Genomic DNA, 12,876 nt, shown 5'->3' on the forward strand with positions numbered 1-12,876 from the left:
CCCACCGGCGCCCCGCCCCGGGGCCGCCACCTGTGTGCCGGTGGGTGTGTCCCTCCACAGCTCCCTCCGGCAAAAGCCCCGCCCCCGCCGTGTCGCCGCCGCTGCCGGGTGCGGGAGCGGGATCGAGGGCAGGGGCCGGTTCCCCGGGCCTGCCGGCCGCCAGGGGCGGGCTCCTGAGCTCGGCGGGTGGTGTGCGGGCAAGGGTGGCCTCGCCGGGGCTGAGGGGCCGTTGCGATACGATGGTGGCTCCCAGTGGCTTCGGGCCAGCTGCTGTCGGGCAGGAGGGCCGGCCCGGGCTGCGGCTGGGCGGCGCCTAGCGCCGCGTGGGCGGGCAGGGGCGATGCCCAAGGGACCGCGGGCCCCGGGCACTGAAGCCTCCGGGGCCACGTCCCTGTGAGCGACGGGCGGGATCTTGGCGGGGCGCCAAGCGCCGAAGGGTTCGCTGGGTCACGCCGCCCTCGGCTGGGAGGGGGTGGCCAAACCCTCCGCCTCCGCCACCGCCCGGTACCCGAGACCTCCGTTCCCCCTGCCTGGGCGGGCGACGGGGTCCTGCCGGGGCGGGCTGACCGCCAGGCTGGCGGTGAGGCGCAAGCGCCAGCGAAAGTGGGCCTCAAGAGACAGCCCGCCGTCCCCGCCCCCGTCTACGGCCATACCACCCTGAACGCGCCCGATCTCGTCTGATCTCGGAAGCTAAGCAGGGTCGGGCCTGGTTAGTACTTGGATGGGAGACCGCCTGGGAATACCGGGTGCTGTAGGCTTTTTGCCTCCCGCTCCGCCTTCTCCTTTAACTCGCCCGCGGGCGGTGGCCGCCGGCTCCGCCCGCGCCGGGGCCCCGCTGCAGGCCCCGCCTCCTCAGGCCCCTCCCACCACGGCGCGCGCGCCGGAGGGGGCGCTCCCCGCCGGCCCGGCCCGCCAGGCGGCCAGAAGGCGGCCCTGGAAGGCAGCCGCACCCCAGACGCCCCCGGGGTGCCTGGCCCGGACCCAGGCTCCGCCGCGGGCCCGGTTGCCGTCCCTTCGGCCAGCGAGCCCCTCGACCTGCACCTGGCCGCCCCCACCGGCGCCCCGCCCCGGGGCCGCCACCTTTGTGCCGGTGGGTGTGTCCCTCCACAGCTCCCTCCGGCAAAAGCCCCGCCCCCCGCCGTGTCGCCGCCGCGGCCGGGTGCGGGAGCGGGATCCAGGGCAGGGGCCGCTTCCCAGGGGCCTGCCGGCCGCCAGGGGCGGGCTCCTGAGCTCGGCGGGTGGTGTGCGGGCAAGGGTGGCCTCGCCGGGGCTGAGGGGCCGTGGCGACACGATGGTGGCTCCCAGTGGCTTCGGGCCAGCTGCTGTCGGGCAGGAGGGCCGGACCGGGCTGCGGATGGGCGGCGCCTAGCGCCGCGTGGGCGGGCAGGGGCGATGCCCAAGGGACCGCGGGCCCCGGGCCCTGAAGCCTCCGGGGCCACGTCCCTGTGAGCGACGGGCCGGATCTTGGGCGGGGCGCCAAGCGCCGAAGGGTTCGCTGGGTCACGCCCGCCCTCGGCTGGGAGGGGGTGGCCAAACCCTCCGCCTCCGCCACCGCCCGGTACCCGAGACCTCCGTTCCCCCTGCCTGGGCGGGCGACGGGGTCCTGCCGGGGCGGGCTGACCGCCAGGCTGGCGGTGAGGCGCAAGCGCCAGCGAAAGTGGGCCTCAAGAGGCAGCCCGCCGTCCCCGCCCCTGTCTACGGCCATACTACCCTGAACGCGCCCGATCTCGTCTGATCTCGGAAGCTAAGCAGGGTCGGGCCTGGTTAGTACTTGGATGGGAGACCGCCTGGGAATACCGGGTGCTGTAGGCATTTTGCCTCCCGCTCCGCCTTCTCCTTTAACTCGCCCGCGGGCGGTGGCCGCCGGCTCCGCCCGCGCCGGGGCCCCGCTGCAGGCCCCGCCTCCTCAGGCCCCTCCCACCACGGCGCGCGCGCCGGAGGGGGCGCTCCCCGCCGGCCCGGCCCGCCAGGCGGCCAGAAGGCGGCCCTGGAAGGCAGCCGCACCCCAGACGCCCCCGGGGTGCCTGGCCCGGACCCAGGCTCCGCCGCGGGCCCGGTTGCCGTCCCTTCGGCCAGCGAGCCCGTCGACCTGCACCTGGCCGCCCCCACCGGCGCCCCGCCACGGGGCCGCCACCTGTTTGCCGGTGGGTGTGTCCCTCCACAGCTCCCTCCGGCAAAAGCCCCGCCCCCCGCCGTGTCGCCGCCGCTGCCGGGTGCGGGAGCGGGATCGAGGGCAGGGGCCGCTTCCCCGGGCCTGCCGGCCGCCAGGGGCGGGCTCCTGATCTCGGCGGGTGGTGTGCGGGCAAGGGTGGCCTCGCCGGGGCTGAGGGGCCGTGGCGACACGATGGTGGCTCCCAGTGGCTTCGGGCCAGCTGCTGTCGGGCAGGAGGGCCGGCCCGGGTTGCGGCTGGGCGGCGCCTAGCGCAGCGTGGGCGGGCCGGGGCGATGCCCAAGGGACCGCGGGCCCCGGGCCCTGAAGCCTCCGGGGCCACGTCCATGTGAGCGACGGGCCGGATCTTGGGCGGGGCGCCAAGCGCGGAAGGGTTCGCTGGGTCACGCCCGCCCTCGGCTGGGAGGGGGTGGCCAAACCCTCCGCCTCCGCCACCGCCCGGTACCCGAGACCTCCGTTCCCCCTGCCTGGGCGGGCGACGGGGTCCTGCCGGGGCGGGCTGACCGCCAGGCTGGCGGTGAGGCGCAAGCGCCAGCGAAAGTGGGCCTCAAGAGGCAGCCCGCCGTCCCCGCCCCCGTCTACGGCCATACCACCCTGAACGCGCCCGATCTCGTCTGATCTCGGAAGCTAAGCAGGGTCGGGCCTGGTTAGTACTTGGATGGGAGACCGCCTGGGAATACCGGGTGCTGTAGGCTTTTTGCCTCCCGCTCCGCCTTCTCCTTTAACTCGCCCGCGGGCGGTGGCCGCCGGCTCGGCCCGCGCCGGGGCCCCGCTGCAGGCCCCGCCTCCTCAGGCCCCTCCCACCACGGCGCGCGCGCCGGAGGGGGCGCTCCCCGCCGGCCCAGCCAGAAGGCGGCCCTGGAAGGCAGCCGCACCCCAGACGCCCCCGGGGTGCCTGGCCCGGACCCAGGCTCCGCCGCGGGCCCGGTTGCCGTCCCTTCGGCCAGCGAGCCCCTCGACCTGCACCTGGCCGCCCCCACCGGCGCCCCGCCCCGGGGCCGCCACCTGTGTGCCGGTGGGTGTGTCCCTCCACAGCTCCCTCCGGCAAAAGCCCCGCCCCCCGCCGTGTCGCCGCCGCGGCCGGGTGCGGGAGCGGGATCGAGGGCAGGGGCCGCTTCCCCGGGCCTGCCGGCCGCCAGGGGCGGGCTCCTGAGCTCGGCGGGTGGTGTGCGGGCAAGGGTGGCCTCGCCGGGGCTGAGGGGCCGTGGCGACACGATGGTGGCTCCCAGTGGCTTCGGGCCAGCTGCTGTCGGGCAGGAGGGCCGGCCCGGGCTGCGGATGGGCGGCGCCTAGCGCCGCGTGGGCGGGCAGGGGCGATGCCCAAGGGACCGCGGGCCCCGGGCCCTGAAGCCTCCGGGGCCACGTCCCTGTGAGCGACGGGCCGGATCTTGGGCGGGTCGCCAAGCGCCGAAGGGTTCGCTGGGTCACGCCCGCCCTCGGCTGGGAGGGGGTGGCCAAACCCTCCGCCTCCGCCACCGCCCGGTACCCGAGACCTCCGTTCCCCCTGCCTGGGCGGGCGACGGGGTCCTGCCGGGGCGGGCTGACCGCCAGGCTGGCGGTGAGGCGCAAGCGCCAGCGAAAGTGGGCCTCAAGAGGCAGCCCGCCGTCCCCGCCCCCGTCTACGGCCATACCACCCTGAACGCGCCCGATCTCGTCTGATCTCGGAAGCTAAGCAGGGTCGGGCCTGGTTAGTACTTGGATGGGAGACCGCCTGGGAATACCGGGTGCTGTAGGGTTTTTGCCTCCCGCTCCGCCTTCTCCTTTAACTCGCCCGCGGGCGGTGGCCGCCGGCTCCGCCCGCGCCCGGGTCCCGCTGCAGGCCCCGCCTCCTCAGGCCCCTCCCACCACGGCGCGCGCGCCGGAGGGGGCGCTCCCCGCCAGCCCGGCCCGCCAGGCGGCCAGAAGGCGGCCCTGGAAGGCAGCCGCACCCCAGACGCCCCCGGGGTGCCTGGCCCAGACCCAGGCTCCGCCGCGGGCCCGATTGCCGTGCCTTCCGCCAGCGAGCCCCTCGACCTGCACCTGGCCGCCACCACCGGCGACCCGCCCCGGGGCCGCCACCTGTGTGCCGGTGGGTGTGTCCCTCCACAGCTCCCTCCGGCAAAAGCCCCGCCCCCCGCCGTGTCGCCGCCGCGGCCGGGTGCGGGAGCGGGATCGAGGGCAGGGGCCGCTTCCCCTGGCCTGCCGTCCGCCAGGGGCGGGCTACTGAGCCCGGCGGGTGGTGTGCGGGCAAGGGTGGCCTCGCCGGGGCTGAGGGGCCGTGGCGACACGATGGTGGCTCCCAGTGGCTTCGGGCCAGCTGCTGTCGGGCAGGAGGGCCGGCCCGGGCTGCGGCCGGGCGGCGCCTAGCGCCGCGTGGGCGGACAGGGGCGATGCCCAAGGGACCGCGGGCCCCGGGCCCTGAAGCCTCCGGGGCCACGTCCCTGTGAGCGACGGGCCGGATCTTGGGCGGGGCGCCAAGCGCCGAAGGGTTCGCTGGGTCACGCCCGCCCTCCGCTGGGAGGGGGTGGCCAAACCCTCCGCCTCCGCCACCGCCCGGTACCCGAGACCTCCGTTCCCCCTGCCTGGGCGGGCGACGGGGTCCTGCCGGGGCGGGCTGACCGCCAGGCTGGCGGTGAGGCGCAAGCGCCAGCGAAAGTGGGCCTCAAGAGGCAGCCCGCCGTCCCCGTCCCGTCTACGGCCATACCACCCTGAACGCGCCCGATCTCGTCTGATCTCGGAAGCTAAGCAGGGTCGGGCCTGGTTAGTACTTGGATGGGAGACCGCCTGGGAATACCGGGTGCTGTAGGCTTTTTGCCTCCCGCTCCGCCTTCTCCTTGAACTCGCCCGCGGGCGGTGGCCGCCGGCTCCGCCCGCGCCGGGGCTCCGCTGCAGGCCCCGCCTCCTCAGGCCCCTCGCACCACGGCGCGCGCGCCGGAGGGGGCGCTCCCCGCCGGTCCGGCCCGCCAGGCGGCCAGAAGGCGGCCCTGGAAGGCAGCCGCACCCCAGATGCCCCCGGGGTGCCTGGCCCGGACCCAGGCTCCGCCGCGGGCCCGGTTGCCGTGCCTTCGGCCAGCGAGCCCGTCGACCTGCACTTGGCCGCCCCCACCGGCGCCCCGCCCCGGGGCCGCCACCTGTGTGCCGGTGGGTGTGTCCCTCCACAGCTCCCTCCGGCAAAAGCCCCGCCCCCGCCGTGTCGCCGCCGCGGCCGGGTGCGGGAGCGGGATCGAGGGCAGGGGCCGCTTCCCCGGGCCTGCCGGCCGCCAGGGGCGGGCTCCTGAGCTCGGCGGGTGGTGTGCGGGCAAGGGTGGCCTCGCCGGGGCTGAGGGGCCGTGGCGACACGATGGTGGCTCCCAGTGGCTTCGGGCCAGCTGCTGTCGGGCAGGAGGGCCGGCCCGGGCTGCGGCCGGGCGGCGCCTAGCGCCGCGTGGGCGGGCAGGGGCGATGCCCAAGGGACCGTGGGCCCCGGGCCCTGAAGCCTCCGGGGCCACGTCCCTGTGAGCGACGGGCGGGATCTTGGCGGGGCGCCAAGCGCCGAAGGGTTCGCTGGGTCACGCCCGCCCTCGGCTGGGAGGGGGTGGCCAAACCCTCCGCCTCCGCCACCGCCCGGTACCCGAGACCTCCGTTCCCCCTGCCTGGGCGGGCGACGGGGTCCTGCCGGGGCGGGCTGACCGCCAGGCTGTCGGTGAGGCGCAAGCGCCAGCGAAAGTGGGCCTCAAGAGGCAGCCCGCCGTCCCCGCCCCCGTCTACGGCCATACCACCCTGAACGCGCCCGATCTCGTCTGATCTCGGAAGCTTAAGCAGGGTCGGGCCTGGTTAGTACTTGGATGGGAGACCGCCTGGGAATACCGGGTGCTGTAGGCTTTTTGCCTCCCGCTCCGCCTTCTCCTTTACTCGCCCGCGGGCGGTGGCCGCCGGCTCCGCCCGCGCCGGGGCCCCGCTGCAGGCCCCTCCTCCTCAGGCCCCTCCCACCACGGCGCACGCGCCGGAGGGGGCGCTCCCCGCCGGCCCGGCCCGCCAGGCGGCCAGAAGGCGGCCCTGGAAGGCAGCCGCACCCCAGACGCCCCCAGGGTGCCTGGCCCGGACCCAGGCTCCGCCGTGGGCCCGGTTGCCGTCCCTTCGGCCAGCGAGCCCCTCGACCTGCACCTGGCCGCCCCCTCCGGCGCCCCGCCCCGGGGCCGCCACCTGTGTGCCGGTGGGTGTGTCCCTCCACAGCTCCCTCCGGCAAAAGCCCCGCCCCCCGCCGTGTCGCCGGCGCGGCCGGGTGCGGGAGCGGGATCGAGGGCAGGGGCCTCTTCCCCGGGCCTGCCGGCCGCCAGGGGCGGGCTCCTGAGCTCGGCGGGTGGTGTGCGGGCAAGGGTGGCCTCGCCGGGGCTGAGGGGCCGTGGCGACACGATGGTGGCTCCCAGTGGTTTCGGGCCAGCTGCTGTCGGGCAGGAGGGCCGCCCCGGGCTGCGGCTGGGCGGCGCCTAGCGCCGCGTGGGCGGGCAGGGGCGATGCCCAAGGGACCGCGGGCCCCGGGCCCTGAAGCCTCCGGGGCCACGTCCCTGTGAGCGACGGGCCGGATCTTGGGCGGGGCGCCAAGCGCCGAATGGTTCGCTGGGTCACGCCCGCCCTCGGCTGGGAGGGGGTGGCCAAACCCTCCGCCTCCGCCACCGCCTGGTACCCGAGACCTCCGTTCCCCCTGCCTGGGCGGGCGACGGGGTCCTGCCGGGGCGGGCTGACCGCCAGGCTGGCGGTGAGGCGCAAGCGCCAGCGAAAGTGGGCCTCAAGAGGCAGCCCGCCGTCCCCGTCCCGTCTACGGCCATGCCACCCTGAACGCGCCCGATCTCGTCTGATCTCGGAAGCTAAGCAGGGTCGGGCCTGGTTAGTACTTGGATGGGAGACCGCCTGGGAATACCGGGTGCTGTAGGCTTTTTGCCTCCCGCTCCGCCTTCTCCTTTAACTCGCCCGCGGGCGGTGGCCGCCGGCTCCGCCCGCGCCGGGGCCCCGCTGCAGGCCCCGCCTCCTCAGGCCCCTCCCACCACGGCGCGCGCGCCGGAGGGGGCGCTCCACGCCGGCCCGGCCCGCCAGGGGGCCAGAAGGCGGCCCTGGAAGGCAGCCGCACCCCAGACGCCCCCGGGGTGCCTGGCCCGGACCCAGGCTCCGCCGCGGGCCCGGTTGCCGTGCCTTCGGCCAGCGAGCCCGTCGACCTGCACCTGGCCGCCCCCACCGGCGCCCCGCCCCGGGGCCGCCACCTGTGTGCCGGTGGGTGTGTCCCTCCACAGCTCCCTCTCGCAAAAGCCCAGCCCCCGCCGTGTCGCCGCCGCGGCCGTGTGCGGGAGCGGGATCGAGGGCAGGGGCCGCTTCCCCGGGCCTGCCGGCCGCCAGGGGCGGGCTCCTGAGCTCGGCGGGTGGTGTGCGGGCAAGGGTGGCCTCGCCGGGGCTGTGGGGCCGTGGCGACACGATGGTGGCTCCCAGTGGCTTCGGGCCAGCTGCTGTCGGGCAGGAGGGCCGGCCCGGGATGCGGCCGGGCGGCGCCTAGCGCCGCGTGGTCGGGCAGGGGCGATGCCCAAGGGACCGCGGGCCCCGGGCCCTGAAGCCTCCGGGGCCACGTCCCTGTGAGCGACGGGCCGGATCTTGGGCGGGGCGCCAAGCGCCGAAGGGTTCGCTGGGTCACGCCCGCCCTCGGCTGGGAGGGGGTGGCCAAACCCTCCGCCTCCGCCACCGCCCGGTACCCGAGACCTCCGTTCCCCCTGCCTGGGCGGGCGACGGGGTCCTGCCGGGGCGGGCTGACCGCCAGGCTGGCGGTGAGTCGCAAGCGCCAGCGAAAGTGGGCCTCAAGAGGCAGCCCGCCGTCCCCGTCCCGTCTACGGCCATACCACCCTGAACGCGCCCGATCTCGTCTGATCTCGGAAGCTAAGCAGGGTCGGGCCTGGTTAGTACTTGGATGGGAGACCTCCTGGGAATACCGGGTGCTGTAGGCGTTTTGCCTCCCGCTCCGCCTTCTCCTTGAACTCGCCCGCGGGCGCTGGCCGCCGGCTCCGCCCGCGCCGGGGCTCCGCTGCAGGCCCCGCCTCCTCAGGCCCCTCGCACCACGGCGCGCGCGCCGGAGGGGGCGCTCCCCGCCGGCCCGGCCCGCCAGGCGGCCAGAAGGCGGCCCTGGAAGGCAGCCGCACCCCAGACGCCCCCGGGGTGCCTGGCCCGGACCCAGGCTCCGCCGCGGGCCCGGTTGCCGTGCCTTCGGCCAGCGAGCCCGTCGACCTGCACCTGGCCGCCCCCACCGGCGCCCCGCCCCGGGGCCGCCACCTGTGTGCCGGTGGGTGTGTCCCTCCACAGCTCCCTCCGGCAAAAGCCCCGCCCCCGCCGTGTCGCCGCCGCGGCCCGGTGCGGGAGCGGGATCGAGAGCAGGGGCCGCTTCCCCGGGCCTGCCGGCCCCAGGGGCGGGCTCCTGAACTCGGCGGGTGGTGTGCGGGCAAGGGTGGCCTCGCCGGGGCTGAGGGGCCGTGGCGACACGATGGTGGCTCCCAGTGGCTTCGGGCCAGCTGCTGTCGGGCAGGAGGGCCGGCCCGGGCTGCGGCCGGGCGGCGCCTAGCGCCGCGTGAGCGGGCAGGGGCGATGCCCAAGGGACCGCGGGCCCCGGGCCCTGAAGCCTCCGGGGCCACGTCCCTGTGAGCGACGGGCGGGATCTTGGCGGGGCGCCAAGCGCCGAAGTGTTCGCTGGGTCACGCCCGCCCTCGGCTGGGAGGGGGTGGCCAAACCCTCCGCCTCCGCCACCGCCCGGTACCCGAGACCTCCGTTCCCCCTGCCTGGGCGGGCGACGGGGTCCTGCCGGGGTGGGCTGACCGCCAGGCTGGCGGTGAGGCGCAAGCGCCAGCGAAAGTGGGCCTCAAGAGGCAGCCCGCCGTCCCCGCCCCCGTCTACGGCCATACTACCCTGAACGCGCCCGATCTCGTCTGATCTCGGAAGCTAAGCAGGGTCGGGCCTGGTTAGTACTTGGATGGGAGACCGCCTGGGAATACCGGGTGCTGTAGGCTTTTTGCCTCCCGCTCCGCCTTCTCCTTTAACTCGCCCGCGGGCGGTGGCCGCCGGCTCCGCCGGCGCCGGGGCCCCGCTGCAGGCCCCGCCTCCTCAGGCCCCTCCCACCACGGCGCGCGCGCCGGAGGGGGCGCTCCCCGCCGGCCCGGCCCGCCAGGCGGCCAGAAGGCGGCCCTGGAAGGCAGCCGCACCCCAGACGCCCCCGGGGTGCCTGGCCCGGACCCAGGCTCCGCCGCGGGCCCGGTTGCCGTCCCTTCGGCCAGCGAGCCCCTCGACCTGCACCTGGCCGCCCCCACCGGCGCCCCGCCCCGGGGCCGCCACCTGTGTGCCGGTGGGTGTGTCCCTCCACAGCTCCCTCCGGCAAAAGCCCCGCCCCCCGCCGTGTCGCCGCCGCGGCCGGGTGCGGGAGCGGGATCGAGGGCAGGGGCTGCTTCCCCGGGCCTGCCGGCCGCCAGGGGCGGGCTCCTGAGCCCGGCAGGTGGTGTGCGGGCAAGGGTGGCCTCGCCGGGGCTGAGGGGCCGTGGCGACACGATGGTGGCTCCCAGTGGCTTCGGGCCAGCTGCTGTCGGGCAGGAGGGCCGGCCCGGGTTGCGGCTGGGCGGCGCCTAGCGCCGCGTTGGCGGGCAGGGGCGATGCCCAAGGGACCGCGGGCCCCGGGCACTGAAGCCTCCGGGGCCACGTCACTGTGAGCGACGGGCGGGATCTTGGCGGGGCGCCAAGCGCCGAAGGGTTCGCTGGGTCACGCCCGCCCTCGGCTGGGAGGGGGTGGCCAAACCCTCCGCCTCCGCCACCGCCCGGTACCCGAGACCTCCGTTCCCCCTGCCTGGGCGGGCGACGGGGTCCTGCCGGGGCGGGCTGACCGCCAGGCTGGCGGTGAGGCGCAAGCGCCAGCGAAAGTGGGCCTCAAGAGGCAGCCCGCCGTCCCCGCCCCCGTCTACGGCCATACTACCCTGAACGCGCCCGATCTCGTCTGATCTCGGAAGCTAAGCAGGGTCGGGCCTGGTTAGTACTTGGATGGGAGACCGCCTGGGAATACCGGGTGCTGTAGGCTTTTTGCCTCCCGCTCCGCCTTCTCCTTTAACTCGCCCGCGGGCGGTGGCCGCCGGCTCCGCCCGCGCCGGGGCCCCGCTGCAGGCCCCGCCTCCTCAGGCCCCTCCCACCACGGCACGCGCGCCGGAGGGGGCGCTCCCCGCCGGCCCGGCCCGCCAGGCGGCCAGAAGGCGGCCCTGGAAGGCAGCCGCACCCCAGACGCCCCCGGGGTGCCTGGCCCGGACCCAGGCTCCGCCGCGGGCCCGGTTGCCGTCCCTTCGGCCAGCGAGCCCGTCGACCTGCACCTGGCCGCCCCCACCGGCGCCCCGCCCCGGGGCCGCCACCTGTGTGCCGGTGGCTGTGTCCCTCCACAGCTCCCTCCAGCAAAAGCCCCGCCCCCCGCCGTGTCGCCGCCGCTGCCAGGTGCGGGAGCGGGATCGAGGGCAGGGGCCGCTTCCCCGGGCCTGCCGGCCGCCAGGGGCGGGCTCCTGAGCTCGGCGGGTGGTGTGCGGGCAAGGGTGGCCTCGCCGGGGCTGAGGGGCCGTGGCGACACGATGGTGGCTCCCAGTGGCTTCGGGCCAGCTGCTGTCGGGCAGGAGGGCCGGCCCGGGTTGCGGCTGGGCGGCGCCTAGCGCCGCGTGGGCGGGCAGGGGCGATGCCCAAGGGACCGCGGGCCCCGGGCACTGAAGCCTCCGGGGCCACGTCCCTGTGAGCGACGGGCGGGATCTTGGCGGGGCGCCAAGCGCCGAAGGGTTCGCTGGGTCACGCCCGCCCTCGGCTGGGAGGGGGTGGCCAAACCCTCCGCCTCCGCCACCGCCCGGTACCCGAGACCTCCGTTCCCCCTGCCTGGGCGGGCGACGGGGTCCTGCCGGGGCGGGCTGACCGCCAGGCTGGCGGTGAGGCGCAAGCGCCAGCGAAAGTGGGCCTCAAGAGGCAGCCCGCCGTCCCCGCCCCCGTCTACGGCCATACTACCCTGAACGCGCCCGATCTCGTCTGATCTCGGAAGCTAAGCAGGGTCGGGCCTGGTTAGTACTTGGATGGGAGACCGCCTGGGAATACCGGGTGCTGTAGCCTTTTTGCCTCCCGCTCCGCCTTCTCCTTTAAATCGCCCGCGGGCGGTGGCCGCCGGCTCCGCCCGCGCCGGGGCCCCGCTGCAGGCCCCGCCTCCTCAGGCCCCTCCCACCACGGCACGCGCGCCGGAGGGGGCGCTCCCCGCCGGCCCGGCCCGCCAGGCGGCAAGAAGGCGGCCCTGGAAGGCAGCCGCACCCCAGACGCCCCCGGGGTGCCTGGCCCGGACCCAGGCTCCGCCGCGGGCCCGGTTGCCGTCCCTTCGGCCAGCGAGCCCGTCGACCTGCACCTGGCCGCCCCCACCGGCGCCCCGCCCCGGGGCCGCCACCTGTGTGCCGGTGGGTGTGTCCCTCCACAGCTCCCTCCGGCAAAAGCCCCGCCCCCCGCCGTGTCGCCGCCGCTGCCGGGTGCGGGAGCGGGATCGAGGGCAGGGGCCGCTTCCCCGGGCCTGCCGGCCGCCAGGGGCGGGCTCCTGAGCTCGGCGGGTGGTGTGCGGGCAAGGGTGGCCTCGCCGGGGCTGAGGGGCCGTGGCGACACGATGGTGGCTCCCAGTGGCTTCGTGCCAGCTGCTGTCGGGCAGGAGGGCCGGCCCGGGCTGCGGCTGGGCGGCGCCTAGCGCCGCGTGGGCGGGCAGGGGCGATGCCCAAGGGACCGCGGGCCCCGGGCCCTGAAGCCTCCGGGGCCACGTCCCTGTGAGCGACGGGCCGGATCTTGGGCGGGGCGCCTAGCGCCGAAGGGTTCGCTGGGTCACGCCCGCCCTCGGCTGGGAGGGGGTGGCCAAACCCTCCGCCTCCGCCACCGCCCGGTACCCGAGACCTCCGTTCCCCCTGCCTGGGCGGGCGACGGGGTCCTGCCGGGGCGGGCTGACCGCCAGGCTGGCGGTGAGGCGCAAGCGCCAGCGAAAGTGGGCCTCAAGAGGCAGCCCGCCGTCCCCGCCCCCGTCTACGGCCATACCACCCTGAACGCGCCCGATCTCGTCTGATCTCGGAAGCTAAGCAGGGTCGGGCCTGGTTAGTACTTGGATGGGAGACCGCCTGGGAATACCGGGTGCTGTAGGATTTTTGCCTCCCGCTCCGCCTTCTCCTTTAAATCGCCCGCGGGCGGTGGACGCCGGCTCCGCCCGCGCCGGGGCCCCGCTGCAGGCCCCGCCTCCTCAGGCCCCTCCCACCACGGCGCGCGCGCCGGAGGGGGCGCTCCCCGCCAGCCCGGCCCGCCAGGCGGCCAGAAGGCGGCCCTGGAAGGCAGCCGCACCCCAGACGCCCCCGGGGTGCCTGGCCCGGACCCAGGCTCCGCCGCGGGCCCGGTTGCCGTCCCTTCGGCCAGCGAGCCCGTCGACCTGCACCTGGCCGCCCCCACCGGCGCCCCGCCCCGGGGCCGCCCCCTGTGTGCCGGTGGGTGTGTCCCTCCACAGCTCCCTCCGGCAAAAGCCCCGCCCCCCGCCGTGTCGCCGCCGCTGCCGGGTGCGGGAGCGGGATCGAGGGCAGGGGCCGCTTCCCCGGGCCTGCCGGCCGCCAGGGGCGGGCTCCTGAGCTCGGCGGGTGGTGTGCGGGCAAGGGTGGCCTCGCCGGGGCTGAGGGGCCATGGCGACACGATGGTGGCTCCCAGTGGCTTCGGGC

At 76.9% G+C, this 12,876-nt stretch overlaps 12 non-coding genes across 12 annotated transcripts; all 12 read left to right on the plus strand.

Annotated features, from left to right (window-relative positions):
• Positions 1-639: 639 nt before the first annotated feature.
• On the plus strand, positions 640-758 carry LOC149745569 (5S ribosomal RNA). Its single transcript, XR_016390778.1, has one exon. It is a non-coding gene; the product is annotated as a 5S ribosomal RNA (ribosomal RNA).
• Positions 759-1,693: 935 nt separating this feature from the next.
• Positions 1,694-1,812, plus strand: LOC149745570 (5S ribosomal RNA). The gene has a single exon (XR_016389965.1). It is a non-coding gene; the product is annotated as a 5S ribosomal RNA (ribosomal RNA).
• Positions 1,813-2,746: 934 nt separating this feature from the next.
• LOC149745571 (5S ribosomal RNA) lies at positions 2,747-2,865 on the plus strand. The gene has a single exon (XR_016390779.1). It is a non-coding gene; the product is annotated as a 5S ribosomal RNA (ribosomal RNA).
• Positions 2,866-3,787: 922 nt separating this feature from the next.
• LOC149745572 (5S ribosomal RNA) lies at positions 3,788-3,906 on the plus strand. The gene has a single exon (XR_016390030.1). It is a non-coding gene; the product is annotated as a 5S ribosomal RNA (ribosomal RNA).
• A 933-nt stretch (positions 3,907-4,839) lies between these two features.
• LOC149745573 (5S ribosomal RNA) lies at positions 4,840-4,958 on the plus strand. The gene has a single exon (XR_016390780.1). It is a non-coding gene; the product is annotated as a 5S ribosomal RNA (ribosomal RNA).
• A 932-nt stretch (positions 4,959-5,890) lies between these two features.
• LOC149745574 (5S ribosomal RNA) lies at positions 5,891-6,010 on the plus strand. Its single transcript, XR_016390313.1, has one exon. It is a non-coding gene; the product is annotated as a 5S ribosomal RNA (ribosomal RNA).
• Positions 6,011-6,942: 932 nt separating this feature from the next.
• On the plus strand, positions 6,943-7,061 carry LOC149745575 (5S ribosomal RNA). The gene has a single exon (XR_016389743.1). It is a non-coding gene; the product is annotated as a 5S ribosomal RNA (ribosomal RNA).
• Positions 7,062-7,993: 932 nt separating this feature from the next.
• On the plus strand, positions 7,994-8,112 carry LOC149745576 (5S ribosomal RNA). Its single transcript, XR_016389659.1, has one exon. It is a non-coding gene; the product is annotated as a 5S ribosomal RNA (ribosomal RNA).
• Positions 8,113-9,043: 931 nt separating this feature from the next.
• LOC149745577 (5S ribosomal RNA) lies at positions 9,044-9,162 on the plus strand. The gene has a single exon (XR_016389824.1). It is a non-coding gene; the product is annotated as a 5S ribosomal RNA (ribosomal RNA).
• A 933-nt stretch (positions 9,163-10,095) lies between these two features.
• Positions 10,096-10,214, plus strand: LOC149745578 (5S ribosomal RNA). The gene has a single exon (XR_016389825.1). It is a non-coding gene; the product is annotated as a 5S ribosomal RNA (ribosomal RNA).
• A 933-nt stretch (positions 10,215-11,147) lies between these two features.
• LOC149745579 (5S ribosomal RNA) lies at positions 11,148-11,266 on the plus strand. The gene has a single exon (XR_016390127.1). It is a non-coding gene; the product is annotated as a 5S ribosomal RNA (ribosomal RNA).
• A 934-nt stretch (positions 11,267-12,200) lies between these two features.
• Positions 12,201-12,319, plus strand: LOC149745580 (5S ribosomal RNA). The gene has a single exon (XR_016389941.1). It is a non-coding gene; the product is annotated as a 5S ribosomal RNA (ribosomal RNA).
• Positions 12,320-12,876: the final 557 nt, after the last annotated feature.

Source organism: Delphinapterus leucas, chromosome 19 (genome assembly GCF_059928025.1).
Source record: "Delphinapterus leucas isolate spDelLeu-1000000601 "Yukka" chromosome 19, BTC_Dleu_Yukka2, whole genome shotgun sequence".
In the NCBI taxonomy this organism is placed as follows: Eukaryota; Metazoa; Chordata; class Mammalia; order Artiodactyla; family Monodontidae; genus Delphinapterus; species Delphinapterus leucas.